Here is a 12475-nt window from a genome sequence, read left to right on the forward strand (position 1 = left end):
AGTATTTTCTAGCTTATAGTTATTTATTTTGCTTATTCTACCCTTTTCACTGACTAAAATTAGTTTTAGTTGATTGAAGAAAATATTTCCATTGTTTTGGACGAAATCACCCATTACGCACCTACAAATAGGGTGCAACGAAATGAATTTTGGAGTATTCCAAAATATTATGAACTCTACAAGAAGCTTTCAACGTTTAGACAAATTAGATGTTATGAACTTTAGATATAACAGTTCAAGTCGGCATATCAGGTATTTTACAAATTCTAGCTAGAAAATTACATTCGGTGCCTCTATAATACTTCTACAAAAATATATATTAAAAAAAAAAGAAAGAAAATCTCCAAAAAACATTTACAGCTTTCAGACTGTTTTATACTTGTGGGAGAAATAAGCATTCCTTAGATGAATTGTCTAACCACATTGCAATACGAAAGCCATTTTATAACGTGATTTAAAATGGCACTGAAATGGTTTGAAATAAAGATAACTCCCAAAATATCCTCAAATCTCAATAAAATTTATTTTTTCCGCAAGAACTTTAAGCTGCTATCATGGTACTACAGATAAAGTCTCTATTTTACTCTCTGAGAACATTACGACAAAATCGTCAAAGGTATATTCAATAGAAAGAGAATTGGTTCCATTTTGCCAAATTGGACAATATTTTACGTGAAAAGTAGGAGAGGACATTTTCTCGTACAACCTGTTGAAGCAAATATTTCTTCAGAATTTCATTGTGAAGACGGCTTAAGAGAAATGGCTCAATTCCTTAAAATGGGTATTCTTTGCTTTTGAGCTATAACCACACACTTTAAATTTGCCACGGAAATTTCACGTAGTAAATCTACGATACACTGTACAAAACAACTCAAAATTTCACAAATTACAGTGTGAAGCAGACCCCCCCCCCCCCCCTTCTAAATACAAATATGACAACCGTTTATCCCCTACCACGATCCACCTTTTGAAAATGGCGCCCACCAATTTTTTCCAGGTTTCAACAGTTTCATTGCTATTATTTTCATTTGGAGAGAAAAAGAGCATTATATTAGCTATTCACACTCTTCTGATGGGCTACAGAGCTCAAGCTTTTAAAAGCATGAACATCTGGTGCAAGTTGGGAGACTCATGGAAGTATTTCTATATGAAATGTTTAAAAAATCATCAAAATCGATTTTTTTTCTCGGGGTTTATTTTACAATTTTTTCATTTATTTTTCGGTTTAAAACCCCTGAGCCCCAAATGTGGGCGAAATGCTCTCTCTAGATATTGTTGTTTTTCAAGAATGGCAGGAAAATAATGTGTTGGATATTTGCTTGCAAATATGCATTAGCTTGCTAAAGAGCTTTTGGAGCTTTTGTGGAAAATCATGATAGTATCAAGCTATTGCCATAAACATGTATAGTAAACTTTATTGAAAGGTTCCTGATTCATTTCAAAATCTGGCTTTCATTGCATAGATTTCTGAATTCTTCAGGGAGATCCCAGGCCAACTTCTGGAAGGTTTCAGACTTTTAGTGGGAAATTCTCCTGTTTGTTGTCTGTGTACTGGCAGAATTTCGGCACATTAGTTGCCCATTATTTTTTTTAGACGCGGTGGGATGCATATGAAGACAGATTCACATCCGAAATAAGTAGAAGATTTTATCGAAAGAGGAGGGCGATCTTAAACCTGGAAAGGACAAAACTATTGTAAAAATGTCTTCTCCAGTAGGAGATATGAATTCATTATTAAAGCAAAACAGCTGCTATTTTTAAAAAAAAATGCTCACTGTTAAAAGTTAGTTTGTTGAAAAAACTCGAGCTTTTATTTTGCAGCTTACCCTGTTTATAACGTTTTATTCGATTTATTACTCTATAGACGAAATAAAAACTGCATTTCCAAGCTTTAGTTTGTATTAAATGTATAGGAGGGTGAATTAAAACGGGTAGGTTTTCAAAGAACGCTCGAAAATTGTAGTTTTTAATTTTTATCGGAATAATTACGGGGTTTTTTTCTAGCAGGGCTCCTTGAACTTCAAAATAAAAAGTGATTTTTGTTTTATTTCAAACCCAATATTTATTTATTTATTATCAAACATTACACACATTTGAAAAACCCACTTTGCCCTACCAAATGGCCCAAAGCGGGTAAATTTAACTAATTGTGATTTGGTACATTTGCCAATCACATATAAAATTATAAATGATGAAAATAACTGACTAGCTACTTGCCATTATAAAAAACAATATAAGAAAATTATACTTATCCAATTTAAAGTCAGGCCACTTGTTCATAAAATATAAAAAAATAGCTGATTAAATTAATAGCCTAATTAATTGCCATCCTAAAAAAAACTTTTTAAATTTATACTTATCCTATTGAAATAGAAAATCTACTAAGTCAGCACAAGAGTAAAGAAATTATTAATAAATATACGATTAAATCCTATACACGTTTTGCTCGAGTCGCTTTTCCCGAAGGCATGTTTTTATTTCAATAATTATAACCTTAAATTTAAAAAAGAAACAAACGAAATGACTCGTATTTTGTAGGTGGATGGTGTCAGAACAACGTAATATTATTGTCAATCAAATAAATGAGCTGGTCTTCAAGTAATCACAAGTTACAAAACTTCATTTTTTTTTAAAGAAATTTATCTTTTTTTTTTTTTTTTTTTTTTTTTTTTAGCCTGGTTGCGCCATGCCGCTTCACTGCTGCTTCGCTGAGACTGATAAAAACTCGGGGGGTGTTCGGGTAAACACGACACACGACATCACCGCTTACACACGACGGGGGAGGGGGCATACGAAGGCTTACGTGCTTTGAGCGACCTACCCGTTTTTGGCCACTCCCTCCCCTATATTAAATCGTTTAATATTATAGTTTATAAAAATTATGTATTGGAGAAGCTGCATGAAAAAACATAGAAGATAGTCAGCTTTAGTTTAGATTGTACTAAAGGCGTTAGAGGGAAATTAACTAGGTTTTGGCAAGTTTATATTCAAACTAACTTTTGGATTAACGGAACAAAATAATTTGTTTTCACTTTTTTTTAAAGCAGAAATTTTTATCAACTTTTGTACACATATGAAATGAAGAATGAATTCTGTAAAATTACAAACCAGTTTTCGAAACACGATATCAGATGTGTCAATGTGTTATGGAAAGTTATTTCACAACAAAATTAACGCTGCTGATGTCAGTTAATTGGTTAAAACAATCAATGTCTGAAACTAAGCGAAGGGAATGGTGAAATGCACGCAACGCATGACAGTGTTCATTACTTGAAATCTAATCTACTCAAACTAAGCTGTAACTTAATTATAACTTATTCACTTCAAAAGCGGACATCAATCAACGAAAATAGGGTTAGCATTAGCTTTGAATGATGTAATATTAAATTATACTACTTTTAAAAAACGTGTTTTTAAGCATTTTGTTGTTTTAATTTTCTTTGAAACTTTATCTTTTTCCGAAAAGGGAAAGTACAAATAATTGCAATTTGGTTTTAACTTAAGAGACAGTTAATTGATTTAGTGAAACTCGTATTTTGAGAAAGATTTATTTGTTAATGGCAAACACCGTATTAAAACCCATTATGTATAACAGTGAAAATGCCTGTAACACTTTTTTGTAACACATCAATGACTGTTATAAGTTAATTCGTATTTTTTCAAAGTATACTATTAGTTTTATGCAAAAAGTTTTAAAAAAAAACATTTTTTGCGAGAAATGTTTTGTTTTTGACTGTAAAAACAGTTCAAAAACGTTTCCCAACAACTCGGCAACAAACAGCAAGGTTCCCTGCTAAAACTCAGTGACTTTTCTGAAAATAATCTGGGATATTTGAGAAGAATTCAGAAACCTTCCCATTAAAATTCAGTCACGTCCGCGAAAAAAAAATCAGGAACCATTAAAGAAATCTTGCTTACACTGAGGTATTGCTGCCCATTCGTCTCGCAGCGCCAATCGACGCTCCCGAATCGTTACTGGTGGTAAGGTACGAGCTGCCAAGCGTCTGCCTAGAAAATCATATACATGCTCAATGGAATTGAGATCCGGTGATCGTGCCGGCCAATCCATACGTTCAATATCCTCACTCTCTAAGGGCTGTTCGGCAGCTACTGTGCGATGACAGGGTGCATTGTCGTCCATGAAAAGGAACTGCGAACCCATGGCGCCTCTAAAAAGACGCACATATGGAAGAAGAATCTCGTTACAATAACGGGTCCCGTTGACTGAACCTGCGTCGAAAATGTGAAGGTCTGTACGACTACCAAGCATGATGCCTCCCCAAACGAGAACATCGCGACCTCCATGCCTGTCCCTTTCAATGATGTTCGAGGGATGATTGCGGCTTCCCCGCTCTCTCCAGATGAGTATGCGATGATAATCGCTACTCAGACTGAATCTGCTCTCATCTGTAAAGAGTACTCGTCCCCATGCATTGTCTCTCCAATTCCGGTGTTCCCGGTTCCACAGAGAACGCCTTCTCTGATGGGCAGGCGTTAGAGGTACACACCGTATAGGGCGTCGTGCAAACAGACCACCACCGTGCAGTCTTCTGGCCACGGTAAAACGCGATATCGGTCGTCCAGTCGCCTGTGTCGTGTGTCTAGCGATTTCTCCCGCTGTCTTCCGCCTGTTTCTTCTGGCCTGTAAGACAATATACCGGTCATCTGCGGGTGTGGTTCCTCGTGAACGGCCACTACTGAACCCCCGGATAGCTGTTCCTGTAGTTTGAAATTGTCTCAAGTCGTGAAACGATGCTGTGAGCAATTCCGAATTCTGCAACCACACTTGTCACACTGCGGCCTTCCTCCAACTTCCCAATGATTCGACCTCGGGTAAAAGCATCCAGATGTCGTCTAACAGATTGATTATTCGCCATTTCTCGCTGAGGCAGCAACTCGGTGTGATTTTAACTTCTATACGGCGTGCAATCTCTTTGCCAGAAATACTGATCTTACACCGACAACATGCTTTATACTACTCAGACACTCCCCCATTACGTCTGCCTGCATATCTGCGCATGTGCTACCGTACATCACCTTACTTAATCTCCTGATTGGTCTTTCTGTCCGCTCTGCCTCTTCGTTCAGCTGATATGCTATTTTTTCGACTTCGTCCTTAATTTTTGCATACCAGTGTATGTCTGTATAGTAATTGATTGTCACTATTCTGATTTACTAGGAAAGCTCTTGAACCATTTAAAACGAGCGGATGTGTATATCATATGACTTTTTTTTACACGTATTTAATGATAATAATGCCTTGGAGAAAGCAAAGAAACACTTTAAATATTTTTACGCCAAGTTTGTTGCGAACTGAAAAAAAAAAGTTTTATACTGATTAATTTTCTCACAATTGGACATTTTAATGTCATTCAATGGTTCACTCTCTAAATATCGCCAATAGTGGCCAAAAGAAAACAAGATTCAAAATTAAAAAAAAAAACCGCTAAATTTGTCACCAAGTCAGCGAAAAAACTTGGCGACCAAAAGCTTCGCGATATATCGCCAAGTGTGTGCGAAATTATAACATCACTTGAGTTTGCATTGAAATTAACAGTGATCCCCCCCCCCAAAAAAAAAGTTGCAAAAGACCTCTTCGAACCATCCGAATGCAACCAAAAGGAAAGGTGCACAACTAGACCCCACTAGGAGTCTACGTACCAAATTTCAACTTTCTAGGACATACCGCTTTTAAGTTATGCGAGTTGCATACGCACATACATACGTACATACGGACGTCACGAGAAAACTCGTTGTTATTAATCCGGGGATGGTGAAAATGGATATTTCGGGAGTCTATCCGTTCTTAGGCGTGGATCCACGTGTGGTCGGGTTGAAATAAAACTCAATAATCATTCGGTAGCGAGCAAAAAGGAAATTAAGGCCGATTTTTTTTTGAAAATTGTTTCGCGAAAAACATAGCCAAAGCTAATGCTTAACTTCAAGCAAGCGTCTAGCCTCCAATGAGCCTGCACGTCTTGCAAAGATACAGTATTCAAGACTGTTTTTTGCTTTCTTTTGGGGCTTATCCAATCCAGACGGATTGTAATATAGTCGAAACTGAAAAATCTAATGAAAACTCTGATTATATTCAAAACTAGAAGCTATGAAGATTTTTACAACGGTGAGAAGTCCGCATTCATGCAACTTGTAGCAATCTAGGAAACTTTTTCGAAGATATACTTGAATTTCACAGGAAACAGGTCGAAACGTTGCCCCGAAATGATCAGTGATATTTTAGAATTTTTTTACAGTGAAATAAAAAATACTTGTAACTTACATATGTGTTTTTAAAACCCAAAAATTCTTTTATTGCGCTTAATTAAAAATATGCAAACTATTTTTGTCATTTGTTCGGTCCCGTATATAAGGGAAACTTTGGCTCTTGGATCCTTCTTTGGCACACATTGGAAAAAAAAAAGAACAGGGCTTGTGAGCTAACCTTCAGGAAATAGTTTTTAAATTAATTTTAACAGTTTCCGGTAGTGAGCAGTACCTGGAACGCAATGATGTATACCAAGCAGTTTGATAGTTTCCTCACAGGGAGCATGAATGGGGTTTTTGTTTACTTTGCGCTAACAAATGTCTTTATAATTACAACCTGGTAAATTTTTACATTTAGAAAGAAATTTACATCTGCTAAGAGTATTTAAATACCTATTTAAAAGTTTAATTTAATACTTTATGCAGCAGCATAGTTGCAAAATGTTTTTGCGCACGGTTGTTTTTTTTTTTCCCTTCTTTGTAAAATGAAAATAACAATAAATAAAATAAATATATACATAAAATTGTACTTGGTGTTAAAGAACTGTTACCAAAAAAATTGAATGTTCAGAATAAGTTTAGTATTTTTTGTAGTAATTATACATGAGTAGTAGTAAACATCGCTGATCAATAATAGAAACCTACGAAAATTAATCGCAAAACTCAAGTTAAAAATGTCGTATAAGATATTAATATCACTGTGGTATTTAGTATTTTATTTCATTAAATTTTTTTTTTTTTTTTTTTTTTTTTTTTTTTTTTTTTGAGTAAAGAGAGTTTTTTTAGTACAGATGAGCAAAAGTCTCTGTGGACCGGTTAAATTTTTCTGCCGACCGTTGCCGAGTCTCCGAACCACCGGTTGAGAATCGGACATTAACATACATACAATTAAACATACAATTTAACGAGGAAACCCCTCTAAAAGCGAGCCATGTTTTTGTGATTCTTAAAACTTCTATTGACTTCAGTTCAGTTTATCTTTTTTTGATAAAATTTTTCATCGTTACAAAGCCATTTACAAATACAATTTGTAGCTGGAACAGTTACAAATTGTATGTTTTTCATAGTTTAGTTAGTATTCCAAAGGACTCTATACTTAGCAAATACAGTCGAACTCGCTTATAACGAGTGCAAATTGACAGCAATATTTGCTCGTTATAACCAAGTACGCGTTAAAAACGTGTTCGTGAAACAAAAATCATAAAAATTCATTATAATTGCGCTTTTTCTTTTTAATCTCTGTACAGTTCCAAAGATGTTTGTTAATTTATTTTTAACTGTCTAAATCTCTCTTTCTTGTGTCATTGTCTTTGAGGAATACACAAATACACTCATACATAAATTTTAAATACTTTACACTCTACAAAAAAAGCGTACTGTCATCGCTTGTTCTCTGGGTTTATGATTTATCGCTAAATTTTAAATGGCTTTGTAACGATGAATAATTTTATCAAAAAAAGATAAACTGAACTGAAGTCAATAGAAATTTTAAGAATCACAAAAATATGGCTCGCTTTAAGAGGGGTTTCTTCGTTAAAAGCGAGTTATGCTTCCATAGACTTAACATTGTACCAACCAAGTAATTCTGATTTTCTCGCTTAATCCGGGTTCTCGTAAAATCAGGGCTCGTTATAATCAAGTTCGACTGTATACAAGAGCAAAATTATTCTAAACAAGTATAAAATCAACGGAAAAACATTTCACGGCTAGTTAGAATGGCAGACATTTGCGAAGTGTTTGCTGAAATAAAAGCTCATTTATAACTCTAAAAACGTATTCATAACACATTTACAAAATTGGTAAAAAGTAAAGAAAAAAACTCCTTTAATTATCAAAAATCCATTTTCCAAGATTTTAATTTATAAAACAACAAAATAATGCCTAATAATTACAAATTGCAACTCGCAAATGTGGGAGAAAGAGATGATTATATAGTAAAAAAATACCTAAACTCAAATGTTTGTTCCTTAATAGAGCGGAAATAAAATTCATGTCGAAAAGAAATATATTGTTTTTTCATTTCAGAAACAGACAGTAAAGAAATAAAGAGTAGAGAAAATTCACTTAGTTTACAAAACGAGAAATAATGAGCATTAAAACCAATTTTTGCATTTAATGCAGTATAATGAACCGCAACATAACCTTAAGCTTCTATATTATTGCACAAAAAAATCTTACTACGTATCTTATTTATTTAATTAATAGTTAATTAAATTTAGCAGATAAATGCGTCAATTAATATTGGATGAACGCAAAGCAGTGGTACGTATCATCGCATATTACTCGAGGGGAATCACACATTGCTCGAAATAGCCTTCCTGAGGATTGCTCGTTAATTGGATCGATGTTTACCGATATGAACCTATCTTGCTCTTGAGAGAGAGGCAACGGGTTACAGAGTTTTCGAAAATTACTCTATTTTAGTTCTTTCCCAATGAATTTCACATCAAGACGCAAGCCTAAACTTCAAAAACTTACATTATGAAAGAAAACCTGTCCTAATACGTTTTGAATTTCATACTAACAGTGCACTGCAAATAATCAAACACTTTTTGAACACTTTTTTCACACGGACACTTGTCTCCTTTTTCAGAACACTTATTTCGGAACATTTATTAGAACCGTTGTAAGAACACTTTTTAAAACATTTTTTGAACACGTACACTTGTCCCCTTTTTTAGAACACTTTTTTGGATCAGTTTCCAAAACACATCGAGAAACACAGTTCGGAACATATATTTAGTTCAGCATTCTTTTTAGCGCACTTTTTAAGCATATATAGGACAACATTAAAGACACGTTTTTGAACACTTCACTGAACATTTTGTGGCACACATATAAGTACCGTTTCTAAAGTGCGTTTTAGAACAATTACTTAGCAGTAATATCCTCTGAGGATACCTACCACACAAGTATAAAAGAAGCTTTGAGAAATAATAAATCTCCACTAAATTCGCGTACATTTTGAGACTGCAGGCTGATGATGGTTTAGGCTTTGTATGAATCTAATTATTAATCAACATTGCGTTTATGAAAATTTAAAATACAAAGATATTTTCAAAATAAGTGAATAGCTTACAGCAGAATTACACACGAACAATGTGTACTAATAAAAAGGTTGCAGGAAAATGTAGTACACAATATTACTTAGTAAAAAATCTGCATATACATTTCAAATATTAATTTCCATATTTACGCTTTCAAAGCTAATCCATACTGTAAAAAGTAAACAAAAATGTTGCTTCATAAATTTCATTTTCAAGAATTTTAATTTTTCAGGAACAAAATCAATATGCCTTAATTGTTTGAATTCGTGCTACTTTGCTATTCAGTCTAACTTGGTATCTGATCGATGACCTTAAACATTAGTTGTGTTCTTTAAAAAAATGTAAGTGCAGTGGAAATCTTTAATGACTTATCATTTCCTTGAATATTAACTAAAAAGATGAGTGCTGGATCTGGGGGCGAAGGAGGGAGTTGGGACCCTTGCCCCCGTGAGGCAACTTTTGGGGGACAACAATTTTTTTCTATTTCCGAGGGGGGAGGAGGGTTTCGTTGAAACTCAATATAAAACTTGAAGGAAGATGAGTAGGAGCACCAGTTTCAAGATTTGCCTTGACTCGGAAAAATCGTATATCCGGCACTGACAATTATCAATTAATTATTTTTAGTTTTAGTTCCTTGCATGAAGGAAGAAAAGTGTTCGCGAAAAAAGATAAATAAAAAATTACTTAGTCGTCAGGGGCTGGCATACACTTTCAGTTTAGTTGCCCTTTTTTGCCATTAGTAGCCACTTTATTCAAAATGTTTTATTTATTTATTTTTTGAATGAGAACAAAAAGTGCTGCATTAAAACATGAGCTGTGGAAAAAGGTATTACCGTATGATATCTAACTGCAGTTCCATTCATTTGCCTTTTTTCTCTCCTCCCTCCCCCCCCCCCCCCCCCCCCCGCCAAAGGTAAGTACAAACTTTTTGTATAAGCTTCCAAGTTTGTGCTTGCTAGTTTTTGAGGAGTGCGGTTTAGGTCGAGAAATTAATAATGGCTTTTATTGTTGATTGAAAGGCAACATGTAATACTAAGGTTGGAATTGTTCTTACATCGCAAACTAACTACTTCAAAATAGAAAGAATTTGTGCATGAAAAATCATTCGTGCAAACATTGTGTGGCCGGTTCGGTTTTTAAGACGTGACTGGTTGAGTACTCTTCCTACTCCGCACTGGTTGAGTTAGTTTCCAACGTATGGCATTTAGTCTCCAGATGGCGACTAAATGCCATACATTCAGGTTTAACTCAATCAGACAGTTGATATAAGTTCATTAACTAATGCAGCTAAATTAAAAATACGCTTTGGATTTATGTTTCAAACTTACGTACATAATAACACTGAACTGAGTTTATCAAACATATCTAGCCATTAAACACAATATGTTTAAAATTAATTTATTTAACTTAATATATACACATTAAAAAATGCACATAACAATGCTTGAAACTATCTTGCTTTCTATGACCAGGTAAAAAATTACCTAAAAGAATAAGAAAAAGCTTTTTTTTTTTTTTACAAACATACACTTAAATTACGAGAACACAAGCAATATGTTATACATTTATTTGTAGGCTGTAGGGGAATGTGGGGCAAAGTGAAATAGCGGTGCAAAGTGAAATGGTGAAATAATTACTTTTAGTGCCAACAATCTCGTAAATTTTTAACTATCTAGTAGCACATGTACTCTATTCCAGTCAGGGAAAAAAATACATCTGGAGTTTGAAATTAATGATAATAATGGCAATTTTCAAAAAAGAACATTCGTATTGTAATATTTTGATATAAGTCAAAAATTATTTTTGTTATTATAAAATGATAAAATTATTGTTATTAACATTTTAAATATTAATTGAGACCTTCTAATATTAGATGCAGTACTATTTTTTATTTTTTTTAGTTAATTTTAACCTTGCTTGTATTTCTAATGTTTTGCACAATTAATTATGTGCATACGGGGAAAGGTGAATGGGGCAAAGTGAGATAGTTTATTTCGTTTACTCACTCAATTATTTACAAAATCACTTACGGATTCATTTATTGATTTATTTACATTCCTTCATTCATTAATTCACTTATTTATTCGTTCATTCACCCCTATTTTCTTATTCATTCACTATTTTATACGGTTATTTATTTTTCTTCATTTATTAAGTATTTTATTTATTTAAGCATTCGTTCATTGTTTCATTATATTTTTATTATTCATTCTACCCTTCTTTTACTCATTTATTTGATCAAATACATTTTTTATCAGTGAATAGAACATTTTTCATTTAGAAAAATATTTTATTTTTCACTCTCTCTATAAAAAAACGAAGAGAAAAATGTCAACTTTTTTTTTTGAAGGCGTAAATTTTCTACCAAGAATTAAAAAAAAAGTTTCATTGCTCCATAGTTTCCCCCATCTTTACATTATCAAAGACAGCTTAAACATATTTTAAGACTAGATAAATCTCCGAGGGAGATCTCCCTACGCCCTTTCCAGCACTGTAAAAATGGCTTAAACTTGCGTTACTAATATTGAATTCGGCATTTTTCTCAGAAAAAGGTCTGATATTTCCTGTTTCCTCTGTCTGTGGTCACCCTTAATCTATCTCTCAATGTGATAGAACATATAACTACTAAATTACAATTGAAATGGTTTTTACACTGAGACAGACATCACGTTTAGTTATCCAACAGTTTTTACAAAGTCTTTCATCGTATTTAAAAAAAAAATATTTTTGTTCTTGTGTTTACGTTATCAGGTTGCACCTGTTTTACAAAGACATAAAGGGTTTTTTTTCCAAATCTGAAATTTTTTATTCACATGATTTTTATCACACGGCTAATTAAAAAGTAGGTTAAAAAAACTATTAAGAATTGTTTTCTGAACAATTCTTAATAGTTTTAACTATTTTTGTGCCATGACCCCATTTTTAAGAACACGAGACCCGATACATGTATTGTACGTACGCAAAACACACATTTATATAAGGCACCCTGTTTGCTCTAATTGCTTTAATGATTTCAGAAATTAGACTAAGATACTTAAAAAGATTTTTAGCTAATATTTTGAACTCAGATTATTCATTCGAACAATACTTTGCTGGGCATTTCTGAAAAACAACAATCATGAAAGTCAAATTTCATGATTTTTTTAATGCAGCAGATAATAAAA

Source organism: Uloborus diversus, chromosome 7 (genome assembly GCF_026930045.1).
Source record: "Uloborus diversus isolate 005 chromosome 7, Udiv.v.3.1, whole genome shotgun sequence".
In the NCBI taxonomy this organism is placed as follows: domain Eukaryota; kingdom Metazoa; phylum Arthropoda; class Arachnida; order Araneae; family Uloboridae; genus Uloborus; species Uloborus diversus.